The 16,307-nt window shown below is 41.4% G+C and overlaps 1 protein-coding gene across 1 annotated transcript in view; it reads right to left on the reverse strand.

Annotated features, from left to right (window-relative positions):
- Positions 1-16,307, reverse strand: part of camkmt (calmodulin-lysine N-methyltransferase) — a 104,058-nt gene that overhangs the window by 84,655 nt on the left and 3,096 nt on the right. The window lies entirely within an intron of this gene.

Below are 16,307 nucleotides of genomic sequence, written 5' to 3' on the forward strand. Positions count from 1 at the left end.
GGCACAGACACACACACACACACACACACCCATACAAACATGAACGGGGTAATTCAGAGCGCTGCCATTTATGTGAAGAGCGCTCAGTTTTTCAGACCGTGAGTGGAAGTGAATTCGCTTTTTCTGTCGAGTGCAAGTCAGGTTGGATTAAACAACACTTGGCCAGTGCTGATGGGTTATCACTGTGCATCTGTGTGTACACTTGTGTGTGTGTGTGTGTGTGTGTGTGTGTGTTGTGATGATGCCCACAGGCGCCTGGATTTGATGCAGGCAAATTTACAGACAGTCCCCTTCTCCTGTCAGGACCCATCTCTCTTGTTTCTTTCTCTCAAGGTGTCCTTTCACTGTTTTCTCGCTCATCATCTTCCACTCACTTTTCATCCGCGTTGCTCACTCCTCTCCTCCCCACCCATGCCTCTTCTGCAACTCCGCTCCTGCTTGTTGTTGTCTACACTTTATTTTATTGCTTTTTATCAATAAACAGAGAAACATAAAGAAGAAAGTGTGGCTTTTTGCACTAAGAGTGTACACACACCCTGTTCCAAAGAAGTCCCTCTTGTGCCATAAATTTCTATCAACTAATTATTATTATCTAACATGGATATACTCCAAACAACATCAAGAGCTTTACTGTGTTACTTGTTAGGCTTTCCTTTTTTCCCCTTGTTATTACATTATGTGCTTTGTCTGAGCTCTAGGGATGTCTTTTTATTGAGCTGAGCCAATAAAACAAAGACTCTGTTGCAGTGTTGAGTAGTAATTAGCTGGTCTAATGAGCAAGTCACAGAGTACAGATATCTATATCGGAACAAAAACACTCATTTTTGTTGTAACTGACAGCCATGGATACAAAAGACTCAACTAAATCGCAATTATTATACGATTCTCTGATTCTTCTACATAAAAGCAGCCTCAGTCAAAGAAAATGTAACTATTTAAATATCTGTGGAAGAGCATACATTAAATGAGCAAAGGGGCTTCTGGTACATTTCCTGTTATCACTTTTGTTGAATGTGTAAAGGTTTCCATACGCACAGAATACCTACTTTAAAGGATAATACTGTATTCGTTTGTCTGAGACAAAGCTAAACAGGTTGTTCAGATTAACCTGGGTGGTATCTTCTTTTCATGACTAATGTTTTTCTAAAGAAACTGCAGACACATGGTGTGAATGGGGGCGAAGCTTTTTGGGGACTGTGTTGTAAGTGGCTGATAAGTGATGTCTCAGTCCACCTCCCCTGTTCAGAGAGAGGTTTTCCAATTGACGGCTTCCTGTATTCCTCTTCAGGAGCATCTGTTTTCGCGGTTTAAAATATGGACTGCCGAGTCTCAGTAGTGGGAGTTTCAGGACGGCATCATAGATGTACCTAATAAAATCTAACCTCCCCACCAGACATTTAGAACTAAAGAAACCGCTTGGATGTAACATCTTCAAGAAAACTCAAACAAGTATAATTAAGATTTGTTTTTCAGTATATTATATCCTGGATGAGAATCTTTCTCCAGATGATTTATTATCAACCTGAAAAACTGCATGTATCCACCACTGTGTGAAATATAGTAATACTGTAGTATATAATTAAAATAGATATATTCCATTGGGTGGCATACACTGATAATGGATGCTGTTGTCTGAAACATCTCCGGAGTTGAGCTGAGAGGAATAAGCTAAGCCATTCAGTTAATAGCAACACATATTTTTGTAGTTTTAAAACTACAAAAAGACCAATAGAGTTCTGTGGCATAGAGGCATAAGCAACATCAGGTCATTGCCACACAGATAACACCTATTTTTTGGATAATTATATAAATGTTTACGTACTGTAGCCATTAGATAGAAAGCTGATGTGTCCTCTCACTAATAAATAATATTTGTTTAGCTGTATATGGAGTTGGTTATGGCCAAATATATCCTATGAAGGCGTGTTTGTTAACTTTGTTAAGCTTTTTGGATATTGATTATGATATGGCTTAACAGGTAATCGATTTATTCCCAGAGACTTCAGACACATGGACCAACCACACTTTATCCACTCTAAGGTCTCTGAGGCACCTGCTCTCTCATCTTCTTCTCTTTCACACACTTCAGCACATTTGTTGTTCAGCTAATTCACCTAAAAAGGTGCTGAGCTTGACACTCAGTGAGTATTACGGATCTGTGAGAGCGTGTTCAATTGGATGGATTCGAGGGAGCTGCAAAAGTGAGGGCTCTGGGAAAGAGAATGAAGAAAAGGACCAAAGAGCCGCGGTAAAGTAGAGAAGAGTAGCACTAATGGTGTCTGGATTGCAGTTCGATGGATGGCAAGGCAAAGGATCAGAACATAGCACTTGATCCTGCAGCACTCCGGCGATTTTAGCCACGTGAACGCTGGTGGCCGGATGAACCCTGGCTTCGGACAGGAAAGCAGAGGACTGTGTGGCAAAAAATGACGAGCACCGCCACGGATCAGAAAACCTCCTTGGCAGAATATGGTTAACCTTTTCAGAAAACATTACACCCTCTTTCCTTCTTGATCTGATTGTGAAAACAGGAAAGAACACAGGAAATTAAAAGAACTGTCATTTTATAAGCTATTTAAATTAAGTGTACTTCTAATTTGCAGGTGTTTTTTATGCGATACATATTTGACATGAGGTAATAAAGATGTTTTAACAACTTTCTTTACTACTAAGGTGGTATCTTGAAAGAAGGATCTTTTTTTGTGTGACCATCATTTGCCATACGATTGTCATTTATTTTATTGTTCATTACCTCATATTCCCTCATTATACAGAGCTGATACAACATGGGCACTGCTGCACATGCTGCTGTCTATGCTGAGGACTGAACACAAGTACACATGCATGTATGTACTGTACATGTGCATGTGCATGTGTGTAGAGCCTGAAAGTGGTATGTAGTGTGAGTAAATGAAAGTGCTAGGTTTGTTTGTGTGTTCCATGTTAGTGTACCGACGTGTGTTTGTGTATGTGTGTGTGTCTGTCTGTGTCCCAGTGAGTCTAATGGTCCCTGGAGGCAGGCCAGCGTCCATCAGCAGACAGCAGGCATTAGTGCTCTGCCCGAGTATCGATGGACCACCGGTGCTTGACAGCAGGCCCCTCCCTACGGTCACAGGACAAGATGGGTATATGTATGGCTGTGTGTGTATGTGTGTGTGCGTAATAGACACACAAAGTGTTTTTGATACATCCGTATATACACACACAGAAATAGAGAGAGAGGTGAATGTGTGCGTTTGAGAGATGTTTGCGTATGACCCCTGACCTCAGGCTATGTGTCACAGCTCTCTGTGTGTCTGTGTGTGTGTGTCAGAATGAGGGGCCGCCCGGCTGTCATCGATCTCACACACACCAGGCCAGCACTTAACACTTGGACTGTAGCGACTAATACACTCACACCCTCTATTACTGCCCGACTGGAGGCACAGCGTGTGCGTATGTGTGTGTGTGTGCGCATGGCCTACTGCCAAACCCATGCTGCTGCTGTTCAATGGCAGCACAATAGATTACACATATAAGAGTGTAATGATATATCTCTATTAGACATTCTCCTCTTGTCTCTCTCCTCTTCTCTCCCATCCCAGTCATGCTTTACTTTGCCATGCGTACATGGACCACAAAATCCACACAATTACCAGCTATTATGTGTTTATTTATTTTATCATTTTTATTAAAATGAGTCCAGAACTCCAAAGAACCTATTTGGTTATTTCTGATCTCATGTGCACACGTGCAATAAGGTCCTTATCTAATAGTATCCTCTATGAGACTTTGAAAAAAAAAACTGCAACAAGGCACCGCTCATTCAGACAGTTTAAAGCAATGGATACGAGGCTGTGTATCTAACCACCTGACCTCTGTAATGACATCCAATTTTCAATAGTGCTTTCCACCAATGCGTGCTTTTGACTAAAATTACTTTTAAAATTACTTTTCCGCCGTTGTAAACAACTATAGAGCATTTTACAGATTCCCTGAGAGTGCAAGACAAACACAGCAACTTTAATATTTCTTTCAAAAAGCAGTAACAAAGCGCGTGGATGCGACCAGCTGTTAAAGGACCCTGGATCACACCAGACCTAAGAAAAACATTAAGTGGAACATTCATAAGTGCATAATAGCTGTTTTGATCCTGAGTGGTCAGGAGTTGCTGCGGCCCATCGGCGTTATAGTAGATATCATGGAAATGCATGATCTGGCATCAAAAGAGCCAAAGGAGCAGAGGTTACTGCAATTTCAGTAACACAACTGAGCCTTGCTTCACACTGATACAGACAATATTACGTACTTACACTCACTTTCCAAAACACTGGGTACACTAGTGAAATCAAATGCATTCTAATATAACAGTCCTGCACTAAATCTCTCTACATGACTCTTGTAATGTTCAGTTTATGCTGAAACAGACTCAGACAGGTGGTGATCCAGCCGTATGATCATTGTAGAGGATGCAGTTTGGTTGATGCTGTTTACCTGTAGTTAATTAAAGAGTGTTTCTATTATTTTGCCTAGTTGACTGACTGAAATGTGTCGGTACAACACAAGATGAATCAACAGTACTACAAACTACAGCATCCCTGATATATAATCAACAATAAGTTAGAACAGTTCAACAACATGAAATCCTTTGAACCACATGATTCATGTCTTTGCACAATGAGGCGACATCAGTCAGTCACACTTAAGGTGACTTTTCTCTCTTCGTTTTCACTTTGCTACAAGTTGGGAACAAGAAAACAACCCACATGGTTGTCTTGACTGAGCCCTCAGTATCAATATGTGTCTCACATTTTTAGCATATAAATTGACTAAATCTGTTTCAAAAAATTGTTGGACACATGCCTGCAACAGAACTTAAATATCTGGCTCTTTAACAAAGGAAAAAAAAACAGAATGAACAGGATCCAAAACACTACTACAGCTCCTCTGCCTGGGAACATATTCAAAGGTTTCACTATCAGCCTCCTCAGTGACACTGGGGTTAAGAGACCTTTCACTAAACAGCCTACTCAAGTGAACAAGGTTCATATGCGGCACAAAGAGCTGACTCTGTGGTAATGTTGTCCATCGCTGTGCATGCATGCATGGAAGTGGTGCACTAGGCATGCTATCAAGACAAACATGCATTAGAATGTATCTGTGTATGCGTGTGTGTTGGACGCACCAGTGATGTGGAAGTAAAGCAATGCCTCTGCCACTGGGTCCAAGAGGCAGTTACCCACCTGTCTCACAAACACACACAGAAAGACATGTATACTCATGCACACATACACACCCATGAGCCGTGCATTACCCCGCTCCTCATTCTTTCCAGTAATAGCCTGTCAAAGCAGCCGGCTAACTGAAGCTAAATAATGCCTCATACACAATTGGGCATTATCCACTAGGCTAGCTAGCCTCTCACCGCGGCTGCCCAGAGGCTAATGTCCAAATGAGATGGTTCATTTCAGCTCCCTCTGTCTCTCTCTCTCCTCCACTTTCACTTTTCTATGTTTATCTTCATGACCTTGTCCTTTTTCGCCCATGGAGGTAAAGGACGGGAGTGGTAGAGAGGAGAAGCGGCAGAGTGAGGATAGAGAAGATAAGGGGTGATGGTCATTGCTGCTGGGGTTTTTGTGTGTGCTGGAGAGGGGCATTAAAGGATCGAGAGAAAGAAAGAAAGAGAGAGAGAGAGAGAGAAAGACATACAAGGAGAGACAGGAAGCTCTAGGCCATAGACCATAGACCAAGTAGCCTCTTAAGTGATCTGATTGCCTTGCTAGAGAACTGCGGTGACCACACTCAGAATGGTTACTAATAATATATCTCCATTTAGAATGACCCTGCAAACACACATGAATACACACACAGGGATACACACAGGCAAACAGAAGAGCAAACACATATGCTTTCGCTAACAAAAGAGATCACTCTCTTGTCTTATAATGCCCAACAATGAAAGATAAATACGGAAGGACACAAAGAACCCTCCTGGCTCCATCCATGTCCTTTAGCAGGCAAGCAAAAGTGAATGACACTTATTTTCAATTGATCAGCAAAGCGCTGTGGTGTGTATGCATGTGTGTGTTTTGGCAGGACGAGAATGGGCTTAAATGACGACCATTGATTAGCTTTAGGCCTATGGCCCACTTAGGGCACACCATGTGTTTTCACTCACACAGAGGTACACACACACAGACACACGATCATCATAAGTGGATGGCGAGCTAAGATTGAAAAAGAGCTGGACGGACCAAAAGTAGAGAGGGAAAGTCGAAGGGAGGGACAAATTGACAAAGATGAGCCCGGATGATTGAGAAAGAGGTGACTCTGTGAAAGGAATTATCTTAAAACTTTTTATTTAAAGTAATACGCTACGTTTGTTTCTGTCTTCTGTTTAAATGTTTAGTAGTAGATATGTTGCTCTTAAATCTCCCATGGGTTGAAATCCACTGACCCCTGGTGCCTTATAGAAGCATCTGCATTAAATATGTTTACCCATCCATTTATGAAACTTTTTCCTCCAACCCTTTTTCTCACAAAATCAAAAAAACTTACGAAAGAAGTCTAAAAAGTGCAACAGTGACTGTGGTATGGAAGCAAAGATGCTAAAACTGACTGACACAAACGTAAGTACCTATAACAGAGTCATACAAAGACTTAGAGCACCCCCCACTGGGGAACAACACTGACGAAAAGAAACAGAGACAAGCACTGTATGGATGCACATACAGTAAATGGAGAGTGTGCACATACAGCGGCATATTACAAGGTGGGCTATTTATGTATCATCTCTCTATTTGCTTCTCTCCAGCTCTGTACTTAAGCACTTTACACCCCTTATTTGTGTGCTATGTAGCTTATAGTGTTTGTGTAGTGTAGCTATAGCTGAGCAAATGTTTTCCCACACACAGTCCAAACAAAGGCCAGGTGACACACACACACAAACACGCACCGTGAAAGAGGTGCAATTAGAGCATCCTACTCCAATTAACCAGCCCTCTAAACAAATCCACATTAGGCCCTCCATTGTGGCTGTGCTCGAAAAACAGCCACTTGGGCGAGCAGCATAAAAGCTCCAACTGTATTTCTCCTCGAGGACACATGTGCCCGTGTGTGCGCGAGTGTCGACTGGCGGTGGCTACACACTGGCAATGAATCTGGGCTGTTATGATTGTGGTGGTGATGGGAAGATTGTGCAATCACTGGTGGGTGGAGAGAGTGAGAGGAAGGCAGAGAGGGAGGCAAGAAGCACAGCAGAGAGGGTAGAAAGCAATGAATCAGTGAGGGAAGATGTTACCAACAGTACGAGAAAATTAGAACCTGTAGCACTGGCATGGTAAGGTGGAACTTTTTTACTTTGCCATGCGTACATGGACCACAAAATCCACACCTTTTTTTTTTTCTTTTTACCAGCCATTGACAATTTCTTGCTTTAGAAAAAGTTGAACCTTGTATTTGGATATTGTTTTAAAGTTATTTACCACTGCTGAGCAAATTTAAACACAATTTATTAATCACATATTATTTTATATAATATTTCACTTAATACTCAAAAATGCCAAACAATTGAATCCAACATGACCTCTACAAAGTTGTCTGTTGTCCTAAAAACAAAAATTAAAATTAAATAATTTTATGCAGCTGTTTCACAATAAAAATTACTGATTTGTAAGTCAATCTCAAAAAAATCCAAAGTAATGCAAATTTTGGCACACTGAAATTTGCTTAGTTTACCTCAATTGAAAAAAAAAATGATTTCTTGATTTTATATGTATGCTGTTCCAAATAACTATGCTCAGAGTAATCTTCAAGACATTTTAACTGCATCATTTAAAACCACAATGAAAGAAAGAAGAGAAGAGGGGGAGGAGACAGGGTAGTAAATAATTATATCTCACTGTCTAGTTCCAGCCCTGAACACACACACTCACACACACACACACACACACACACACACACACACACTCACAATAAAAGGCCCAGTGGGGCAGCACTGCTAGTTTGGAGGGAATCCATGCAGCAAAGTAGTTGCAAACCAATCTTCCTGTAATCCCTTCTGTTCCTACTGAGACACACACAGATCTATACGTGTACATGTGCATATAAGCCACATCTAATGGTATATCAGGTCTGTGACTGTGTCTGTAGACATGGGGGAAAAGAAGCTTAAAAAAAAAAACAAGGTCATGATTAAAATGAAGTTTCAGTGTTTAAATGTAATGTTTGTGCTTTGTCTGTTTCATACTCTACATTTCTAGTAAATCCAGGCTGAAACCTTTCATTGCTAAGTACCAAACACTTTGATTCTAGGTCCCAGTCATGAGGATCTGATATGTTCTTTAAATCAGTTTTGGGAAACCGGCCAAAAATAGTCGGTTTTTGTTTTGTAAAAAAAAAAAAAAAAAAAATCATCATCACATATTTTTAATTATGAAATTACACCAGTTAAGTTCAAGCTTTAATCATTTTCAAATCATTTTGCACCCATCCGCTGATTGATACCATTCAACGGTAGTACCCGTTCAGGACTTGTGTTTGAAACTACACTAAATTACATTACATCTTGCAAAAAAAATAATGCCATATGATATTTGTTTAACATAGATTATGACTCATATAGGCCAATTTAAACTCACTGCCAGGGCAGGAGAGTTCATTTATATTAACCTTACAGTACAAATATCATTTGCAAGGTATCATGATCTACAAGGAACTGCTAGACAATCCGGGGTCTCACAATTATGACGAGACTTCTCCATTTCCACAGCTCAGCCACTGCATTCATCTAATGTCTCTCATTCTCCTCCCTCTTTTCACTGCGTATGTGAACAGCAAGGAAAGAGAGAGAGTCAGAGAGAGTATATTTCAGCCTCAGTGGGCACACACAAAGGTCCGTGGCGCCATGGCCTGCTGTGGACAGATAGGGAGAGGGTAAGAGAAAAGTAAGTGTTTGTGTGTGTGTGAATATGTGTGCGTACATGCATGTGTTAGCATGCGATACAGAAAGAACAAGAGAGAAAATATGTTTTGAAAGCCATTTATTTGTTCAGTATGAATTCATTAAAGAATGTAAATATCTAAAAAATCTATTTTCAGGGCTTAATAATAATAATACTAAAACCACCAAGATATATTTTGTTGTCACTGTCTTACTTGTTTACTCTGTCTAACTTTAATGTCATTGCAGACAACCTCCGTCTCATTCTCCTGTAAAAGAAAGAGTAAAGCCACGGCACAATATGTCAACTGGCAGTTAGCATAGTCACAAACGCTTCCGTCTCTTCAGCTTGGAACCCCAGAGAGATGCTACCGCTAGTTAGTGATTAGGGCAGTCTCTCAGGGGAGCACTTGAAAATCAGTTAACTTTCCCCTCAGAGCCCTACACTAGCTCACATTAGCATGGAGCACACCCATTAGCGTCAACACCTACTTTAGCGCTAGCACAGCCAACTGACAGTTAAAGGCCCCTGTGGGGCTATTTAGGGAGTCTCCAGACAGGGAGAGACTGACAGAATGAACAACTGACTTTAGCAGTCTGTGCATTAAAGCTGTATAGTGAGTCACAAAGCAAGTTAATGGCTCTTTAGCTAAGTAGCATACACGTTAACAGTTTCAGAAAAGACATGTTGACAGGCTGAAGGCTGACAAGCAGCTGCTCCAACTCTCTGTTAGCGCTTTTTCACAGAATAGTTTCAAGCGCTAATAACTCCCATGTGACAGTTATCAGTAACTCTCCATACGTCCAGTGACCTTTAAAATATATTTTACATATGCATTTACCATTATACAGTATATGACCAAGAGAAGAACTTGGGTATTTACTCAAGAGAGCATACACAGGAGCCATAGCCTAACAACCAAATGCTACGTCAAGTTCCTGAAGATAAAACAAAGACAAAGCTGTTGCTCTTAATAAGGTTATTCTGTTGTATTCTGATAAAAACAACCTTTATTGGCCTATCTTTTAAAAAAATAAGCATAAAACATTTTGTGGGGAAACTTTTTCACAAACAACATATTCTTCTGTGTAGGAACAACTACAAAAAAGCTGTCTTTCTAGTATTTCATCAGGTGAAAGTCGTGGAACCAATGAAAAGCAAGGGAACCCTGTAAAACAACAACACAAACAGAGAGTTTGGAGCGGAGCCAAAGCTTATTCCCATATGGCCATGTAGCCATTTACCATGGCTGCTCCGCTCCCCAACCAACACACTAATCACATTAATCATCTGTTTGTTTTAAAACATCATTAGGGACGCTCACACACAGACTTGCACATGCATAAACAAACACACTCACACTCATGCACTCGTGCCTTTGCGAGTACACAGTGGTGCACTTGATAGTCACAAGAGGGAGGAGAGCCAAATTAAATACCATACACTAATCACTTAGCTCTCTAATGGAAGGATGCTCGGCACATTTATGTTTGTGCCCCATACATTTATGGTACACACACGATACAGCAGTCGGCACAAGAATATACGACAATATCTTGCATTGCTGTAAGTACATGCGTCACTTCAGGAAGCCACATTTTAAACCATGCGTATGCAGCATTGAGTAAATTTGCCCCGCTCTCATGTACTATTGTACAGTTATACTCAAGGGGGTATTCATCATTGTGACTACAGGTGATAATATCAAAGGCTGATGTAAAAATCCCATTCTAGAAGCAGCCTGGAAGTCTGCAATCAAAAATAAATACTATAAGTAGCTATAATAAGAGCAAAGAATACATTTGGAGGTTTATAGCTTTCAATAAATCACTATGATTAACTATTGACTGAAATGTTTTACTCAAGGTAGAATAAATTATTTTTGGGGTGAAAAGGTGAAAAAAATCTTTTGATCATGATTACCCCAAGAGCTGGCAACTAGTAAAGCATAAGTATCTTTTATATAACAACACAACTTAATCATTTCTTTGTTCAGGGAGGTTCTACACAAGATTTTTTAACAGATACAAATTGTGGTACATGAATAACAGTTAATAAACAAGAATTTATTATGGTGACATGGTCATCTATATGATGTGATGTTCCAACTGTTAATCAACTCAGTGATATTATTTAAACTTGCTTCTCACACACACTTTCTTTATATGTGTGTGTGTGTTATGTGGTTGGTGGGGCCGGTGTACGTAAGCTTACGCACCATAGGGGACATTGCCAGGAGGGGCATATAGGGGTTGGGTGACTTAAATGGAGAAAAATCCAATAATTGTATCCGTCCAGAGGGAGGGTGAGCTTTTAGGGAGGGGAGCGACCTGTTATTACTCTTTCTTTTTTTCTTTCTTTCATTTCATCCCCTAATTCTAGGGTGAGGGGGTAGCCTTAGAAAAGGAGGGAATGAAGTGGAGAGACATGAGGGTTACGAGCTGAGCTTGCTGTTAAAGTATGTCCTTGTAATTAGCTGAGTATTAGCAGTGGTGACAATGCAAGAGCACTGGGCAGGGAAGCACCCTTTAACGCTCTACTCATTTCCTGAACTTAATCCCCCACCGCTTACTGGTAATAGTGCACAAGTGCACACGCATCTGGACACACACACATACATACATACATACATACACACACACACACACACTCTTGGTCACGCACAAATTCACATAATCAACTGCTGGCTATAATGGGAAAGGACTCCAAGGCTACACCCAACAGCTCACCTTCAATCCCTATTGTGCTCAAAGTCATAATGATGGTCTACTGCAGGGAACTTCCGCGTGCGTGTACATTTGAATCCATGCGTATGCATGTACATAAACATTCATGTCTGCATCTGCACATTAGCATCAAGTTGTGCTTAGATATAGTGTGGCGACTGTTTATTTCTCGAGTGTCAAGAAGCTCCTAACACCCAGCAGTACTTCGGGCAAGTCCCGGTTTCTTGTTTCCTCCAGTGAACGGATGGAGGAGACAAGGCAGCAGAAGCAAAAATCAATTACTTTCAATTAAGTCAACCGGCAACTCTTTCAATGTGCCCTCAAGCCACTCAAGTCTTGCTTACAATACCTCCAACCCCCACTCCTACACCACACAGTGACACACACACGAGCATACACACTTTAAAAGCCACATCCACTTACTGTGTGACTGTCTTTTTGTGTTTAGTGGTTAAATTATAGACCTAGAAACAATTACTGTGGCAATGGCTAAAAATGCCCTGAACAACAGTTGGCACATTTCAGTCTGTCATTTTTCTCCAACTGTACCAAACATACAAAAGTAGCAAACATCATACTAGACGGTATTTAATTGTATTAAATAAAACGGACCACAGCCAACAAAGTCCTTGACGGAAACTGTGTGAATGGTGGCATGGCTTCCACATGTTTAGATCACTTCGTAGAACATTTAGTGTAGCCATACATGTATGTATTTAAACACATTGTAGCCTATTGCCCGTTAAAATATAAATAGCAAAAAAGTAGCTAAGATCGAGGTACTTATTATTTCTAACAATGTATGTGATCTGTACAGTTTCCCCTGAAGCATGTTAATGAAGCAGGTGTTGTATATTTAAAACACCTAGTTGGGGTTATCTGTTTTTTATTTGAATTAACATATATGGTAGATTTACATTACGGGGAACTTGAAAACACTTCTTGAAGTAAAGATTTAATTTGCCTGGATAGTTTAACAATTAATGTGTGAATTTTAGTGCCAAATATATGCCCTTCAAAATACCGCAACCACACACCATATTGAACCATATTGGTAAATAAGATATAATAAAGAGTATGTCAAATAATAAGTGTAACAAAAAATGTGTTTTGGGAAATGAGAAATATTAATATATTTATTATATATATTCATCTTAAAGCTTGTGACCTGGCCTGACTCATGAACACATCATGCGGTACCATGAAAGTAAACTTAGATTAGTAATTAAAGTCACGGCGTACGATAATAACATAAATGGAGCTTAGAAAAACAGAATAAACTGCGAGCAAAGGAGCAATTAACAACATGTCTGAGGAACAGGAGTGAATGAGAATAGGGGCACGGACCAACTGTATGACATTCAGAGGAAGCTTGTGTAGTGTTCTTGTTGCACATTGATTTTTGTTCCATTAGCGTAAATCAAAATCCTAAGAGACACCTGAGCTCTGTCCAGAGCGCACCAGTCGAGAACAATTTCTATAGAGAGCATGTTATAAACAGCGCAGAGGGGGACCGCAAACCTTGTCATTGACACAACAGTCTGAGTGTGCGTGTGTGTGTGTGTGTGTGTATGCTCCTGCCAGCTCCCAGTCTAGCGCTATTGTCTAACAAGGTCTAATTAGCACTATGGCACAATGAATTAGCATAATTATGCAAACAGGGCTCCGCTAAAGGCCTGGCACAAGGGGAGGCTACGGGGGGCACCTATTACAACGCACGCACACACACATGTTCAAATGCGCGCACACACAGTCGCTAAGAACACTCAGACACTAGTACAGCACATTAAACACGACATACGTGGCTGTGATAGACCTTTGGATACGGAAAACACACACACACGTACACCTGTCCAACACTTCAGCAGAAAGTGACAAGAACGTGAGGCTGTGAGATACAGTGATGGGCGGCTTATTTGATGGGGTGTTTATGTGTCTAGTATGCTATGTATCTGATACCCCTCTTATCTTTACGAATACATCCTCCTGTCACAAAATACCACCACAAACATCAGATGCACGCACACAGACATGAGCGCCTCCCCACTGCCCTCCCTCTCAACACTCAAACATTCATGGCTTATAGTATTTACCAGCGGGGGTGATAGGTGAAATCTGTGGGAGATAATAGGGATGACTGAGAGGCTGAAAGGCTAGTAGCCATTCAGACACTGACAGCTGTAGTGGAGAAGGCTCTATTAGGGTTCATTAAGATGCTTGGCTCTTGATTACACACAGGCACACAAACACACTGTCACGTTTACATCGCTTCAGAGGACATTACATTGAATTACTTTCATTGCTTGCACATGTATTTTAACACTAAACATAACCATAGCCACTAACAGACTAATCCTTACCCTAACCTACACCTAACATTACACTGGCTGACAAAGTTTTCACTCTAAAAGTCAATTATTCCCACTATGATGTCTTGGTTTTAACCCCTAAAACAGAGGTGAGTCACCACAATGTGACTGTGTAAACAGATTTATATAAAAGTACATACACACATATGCAATGGCAAGGAAAAGGTGTGCGTGTGTGCACGGGCATATGTGCACACTAGACTGTCGCTGTGACCTTTGCCTGAAACGTGAACCCAGCAAGAAACCAGACAGCCCAACAAGCCCTCTTACCAAAACCCGCAACGTCAACAAGCTCTGCCTAAACCCTCTCAATCACACATCTACACATCCTGTGATGCATTCTTAGTTACCCGGCCCCAAGGGGCCTGTATTGTGTCCAGAAATCCTGATCCCTAGCAGGAAACAAGCACTCCCAAAACCCCAAACGATCCCTATACAGAGCTTTCTTACAATTGTAAACCCCCACTGGCAGCTAAAGAACCAGGAAGGTCGCAGGTTCAGAGTTCAAATAGTTCAAAGTGACCAAATCCGACCTAAAATAGGCTGAAATGTTCAATGAAAACACATAACGAGTTACAAATGTAACTGCAGCTTCATGACCTCTAGATGACCACAAGAGGGGGTGCTTTATACCTTATTAAGAAACACAGGTCACCTGTCGCCTGGCCAATGTGTCGCTTCTATAAGATACCTGGCCACCTCCAAGAAGATGTCTCCAGAGGCCCAAACGATGAGCCCAGTCCAAAAGTGACTCGTGGAAAAACAACTCAAACCCCATGTGCATGAATTGATTTATAAAAACCTGGCACAGTCAGATTTGATTCCAGTCTCCATTTAAAAGTACATAATTTCTTTATAGGTTACTGATTTCTTAATGTCTTGGGCGATGGCTCAGTTCCTAAGAAAAGTCATTGAAGGCTTCATTTGGTTTTCGGTTCATTTAGTCTTCTCAATATGATGTCATGTCTAACATACCCTCTCCATTTCCTTCAGTCTGCATTGAGGTGCTTTGCCACCTACTCTGGTCTTGAAATGAAACCATTGACTCTGGCTTATCTTCACCTTAAGAAACAACATATTGTTCATGTACGTGCACAGTTGTGGGACAAACACAATAGCCAGGAAAGAGGGTCATGCTGAGAGGGGGTAGCAATTTTAAGCTGAGTCCACACATTTTGGAAGCAGTGGGCTAATCCAGCCAGGCTTTTTAGCCCACTATTCAGGAAGACAAGGACCCCTAGGATTTGGGCTTGTCCACACCTCAGGGGTGGGGGATTATCAAGACAGCAGGAAAGGTGGACAGGGTGTGATGGTGGGTGACGTGATTATGTGTTTATTAGCAGAGTAGCAGTAGATTTTTGCAAGTATTGGCTGTATTTCTTTGTCAGAGGCACACATCAGTAAGAATGTGTGTGTGTGTTTGTGTATTTAGAGGGGTTTTCTCTATGACTCCCACCCTGAAAAATATACCCCAGAGCTCTGACAGGGTCACCTCTGGGCCTTTCAGAGCCTCCTCTCAACCAGTCCTAATTGATCTCACGCATTACTAGTCCCAAACATGGGATGAAGAACAGGAGGGAGATGGCTGGCCCATTGTTTGAGGAATGAGGTGCCCTTGCTAGTGGCTCTCCACTCCTTACACACACACACACACGTTCCACCTCTGGCATTCCCACCCACCATCTCCCCCTTTTCCTCCTCACCCCTCCTCAATGCTCTCATCTCCGGCTGTGCTAATCCACTGACCAAGTCAGGAACTCAGTTACCCATCTGGCCAAGCATGACTCCAGCTGGGAGAACAGAGGGATGGAGGGGTGGAAGGAGGAAGGAGGAAGAAGGAAGGAGGAGTGATGGTGATAGGGATTAAGGGAGAAGGTGGAATGGTAAAAGTAGATGTAGATGTCTTATTTAGAGGAGAAAGCATCCACACATGGTACTTCTGTATATATAGTATGCTAAAGGAAATTAAATTCAGTGTGCAAACCACAAAACAATGTGAGGCCCACCAGTGTGACGAGCTCAACCTCTTCTTTTTCACTCTCCAAAAAAAAAAAAAAGTATTAAAGCGTTGATCCTCTGGTCTCCTTGTAGAGGAAAGGGATTAGCCGTTCTAGCATTTTGGAATGAGAGTTGCCACAGAGCTCTGTCATGGCTTATATAGTCTGATACCACTGTGCAGTGAAGTAGCCCCTAGCTATGACGTTCACCTTTAACCCTGACTTCTTTGGAACCATCTGGCTGGCTAATGCTAACCCATGACCTTTCACTAACCCCTCACATGCCTGTGAAGA

The sequence above is a fragment of the Chelon labrosus genome (genome assembly GCF_963514085.1).
Source record: "Chelon labrosus genome assembly, chromosome: 15".
In the NCBI taxonomy this organism is placed as follows: domain Eukaryota; kingdom Metazoa; phylum Chordata; class Actinopteri; order Mugiliformes; family Mugilidae; genus Chelon; species Chelon labrosus.